We start from the raw sequence: 3,961 nt of genomic DNA on the forward strand, positions 1-3,961 counted from the left end.
GGTTTAGGGAGGGAATTCCAGATCTTAAGGCCTAGATGGCTGAAGACACAGCCTCCAATGGTGGGACGATGGAAATTGGGGGTGCACAAGAGGCCAGAGTTGGAGGAGCGCAGAGATCTCGGAGGGCTGTAGGGCCAGAGGAGGTTACAGAGATAGAGAGGAACGAGGCCATGGAGGGATATGAGCACAAGGATAAGAATTTTTAAATCAAGGTGGACCGGGAGCCAATATAGGTCAGCCAGCACAGGGGTGATGGGTGAGCTGGACTTGGTGTGGGTTAGAATATAGGCAGCTAGTTTTGGATGAGCTTAAGTTTAGGGTCCAAACGCGACAGTGTGTATGGGAGAGGTGGCTCTGGGGTGTCTGCCTTGAACCTGCAATGCTCCGCTCAGTGGAAGCACTCTTACCTCAGAGTCAGACGGTTGTCCATTCAAGTCCGACTCCAGAGACTTGAGCACGTTATCTAGGCTGAAACTCCAGTGCAGTACTGAGGGAGTACTGCACTGTTGGATGAGACGTTAAACTAAGGCCCCGTGTGCCCTCCCAAGATCCATGCACTATTCGAAGAAGAACTGAGGAGTTTACCCGGTGTACTGGCCAATATTTATCACTCAACGAACCAATATTTTTTATTGCTGGTTGTGGGACCTTGCATTTGTAAATTGGGTACTGCGTTTCCCTACATTACAACAGTGACTACACATCAAAAGTACTTTGCTTTGGGATGTCCTGAGATTCTGAAAGGCACTATATAAATGTAAGTTCTATCTATATTTATCGCATTAGCTATCAACATAAAGCCACTTTGAGATTGACCAGATGTATGAGGTTGCAGGATGACACCAGCCTATGCTCAACAGCCACATCTTGTGATCTGAAACTAAGGAGTCTCCCATCACAGAAACTGGTCAGGTTTTTCTATCAAAAGGCAGCAGCGGTTTGAGCCAGAGATCACAAACTGGTAGGCAGCTTGACTTGCAAAGGGGTCGCAATCGAGCTGAGCAACCCCATAATGAGGTAGAAAATGACAGACAGGAATCAATCTCAGTCCAGGCTTTCCCACAGATAGTGTTTGAAACTGCCCAAATTCAAAAGCAGTCACTTTTGATATATTTATTGTGTTTTCTTTTTGTATATTTTCTTCTCTTTAAGGTGAGGGATCTCACTGGAAAATCAAACTATTTCCCACTTCATACATCAAACACTCCTAGGTCAGGTCCAGCACAGCAGAGTAAAGTCCCCTCCATGCTGCTCCAGCAATGTCCCTCAGGTCCACCCTCAGAGGAACCTCCTACGTTCTCCAGTTTTCACACAAACCATCCAACAGTGTCTCTGAGTGAGATTATTAATTTAGTGCCAGTTTAGTGTTACGTTTGTGTTACGAGCCTAGGTCCATTGGCAACACAGTTGAAACTCAGTTCACATAGAAGCTTCACTGCCAGCAGCGAGCGGTGACTTTCACCCAGTCAGTTTGAACTGGCCCCCAGAGGCGAATGGATAGTGGTTAACCTACAGCACACTGAATGCCCACTATACCTTGAATTGCCCAGAATGCTTTATGAATACTTATTGCTTGTCCCTACAGTGCAAGCTCTAAGTTCTTTCAAATATTAAACTTTTAAGTTTCGATACTTCCACAGACAATGACAATAAAAGTGGCGATTAACTGCAACAGGTTGGGTTTCAGCTAACTAGCTCTGGAATACCCTCGATAAACCTCTCTCTCTCCTCCTTTAAAATGCTCCTTAAAGCCTATCTCTTTGAGCAAGTTTTTGGTCACATGTCCTAATATCTCTACGTGGCTCGGTGTCAATTTTTAAAGGCGCTATATAAATGCAAGTTGTTGTTGTAGATTTGGGCGCCAACCTTTGTCACATCTTAAAATTTATCTGGCCCAGCCTGACTAATTTGAACAGATTATCAATCCGTGTGTCTAAAGGATGCACGCTTCTGTGAATGGCTGCAAACTGGCACAGAGGCGCTTTAAGCTGCTGTTGATGACACCTTACCCTTAAATGAATCCTCCCCACCTGGCTATACCTTCCACCACTTGCCCCGCTCAGACCACCATGGTGGCGGTGTGGCTCTCATCACCAAATCACACCTTGGTCTATCCCCCTACTCCTCCGGCACTTCCTCCTCCTTCGAGCATCTCACCTTATTCCACCCCTCTCACCTCTCATTTAAAATTCAGGTTCTTTACTGCCCACCCAAGTACCATAAAAAATTTATTACCAAGATATCTTCACTGCTTTCCTCCCTCAGCCTCTGCACCGAGCGGCTTCTCATCCTTGGTGATTTCAACCTCAAGCTCAATTCATCATGCTCTCTCTCCTCTGAGTTCACTAACCTCCTATCTTCCCTTAATCTCTCCCTCCATGTAAACTCCCCAACCCATATTCTCGGCCACCCCCTCGACCTTGCCATCTCATGGCCTTGCTACTCCCATCGTATCAATCGCAGATAGGGCCATCTCTGACCACTTCCTTGTATCAGTCTCCACCCCCACCCCCTCCTCACCCCCCACCAACACTACTTTCTTCTGTGTCTGCCCCTGGAAAAAACTCTCTCCCAACTGCACTTACAAAATCCCAACTGTCCAGCCTTTGGCCCTCCATTCACCACGATATTTCTGCAGCTACCGATCTGCTCAACCACACCCTCACCAGCACCTTTGATGCCCTAGTCCCTATTAAAACAATTACTCTCTCTCACCCTGGCCGTTCCCCCAGGTATGGCCCTCATCTTCACTCCCTTAAGTCCAAGGGACGCAGACTTGAACGGATATGGCGGACAACTGGTTTAGCCAATCACCACCAGATCTGGCTAAACCACATAAAGCATTATTGGGTCCTGCTCTCGTCTAACAAAATTGCTCACTATTCCAGAACCATTCTGGAATGCAAAGATAAGCCCCTACTTCCATTCTCCGCTGCTAACCATCTTCTTAAACCCCTCTTCCCTGTTTCCTCCACCCTCACCTCCGACAACAAGTGTGAGGGGCTCATGGACTTCTTTGTCTCTAAGATTGAGACCATCCGTTCAGTTGCCTCTGCCGCTTCCCTTCCTTCCCCTAGCCCACAGGGCCAAACTTGCTCTAAGGTTCCCCCCTGCCCTAGCCCTGAACTCACATCTTTCTCCAGTTTCTCTCTGATCTCCCTTCATGACCTCTCTGTGCTCATCTTGTCCATGAGACCCACTTCCTGTTCCCTCGACCCTATTCCCACCAAACTGCTGACCAACCAACTTCCTTTTCTGGCTCCCATGTTAGCTGACATTGTTAACGGTTCTCTCTCCTCGGGTACTGTCCCGCTCTCCCTCAAATCTACCGCCCCCATTTTACAATCTTCTCCCTTCCTCACCCGAGAGCTCTGGCTCCTTTTAGGAACATAGGAACAGGAGTAGGCCATTCAGTTTTGTTCTGCCATTCAATTAGATCATGGCTGATCTATATCTTAACTCCATCTACTTGCCTTGGTTCCATATCCCTTAATACCTTTTCCTAACAAAAATCTATCAATCTGTTTTTAAATTTAGTTGACCTAGCCTCAGCAGCTTTTGGCAGGGGTGGGGGGGGGGGGGGGGGTGGTGGGAAAGAGAGTTCCAGATTTCCACTACCCCGGATATGAGGAAGTGCTTCCTAACATCACCCCTGAACGGCTTAGCTCTAATTTTAAGGTTATGCCCCCTTGTTCTGGGGTACAGTTCCATGGGTGTCATGTACCTCACACACTTGCCTATTTGTCAAGTGTGTGCCTAGACAGTGAGCATCAGCAGACTAGTTTATGCCAGGTTGGCAGTGCTCATTCAACATGATATTTTAATAGTCCATTCTCTACCAACCATCCTCTGACAAACAAACAAGTGAGTTCTTTCAGTTACTTATTTTCCTGCCTCATGTTGCTCAGTTAGGAAGTCTCCTGATCACCGGCGTCTGTTTGTAATTATTTAACATACAATA

This window comes from Somniosus microcephalus, chromosome 7 (assembly GCF_052327205.1).
Source record: "Somniosus microcephalus isolate GS21.2 chromosome 7, FLI_Smic_1.0, whole genome shotgun sequence".
NCBI lineage: Eukaryota > Metazoa > Chordata > Chondrichthyes > Squaliformes > Somniosidae > Somniosus > Somniosus microcephalus.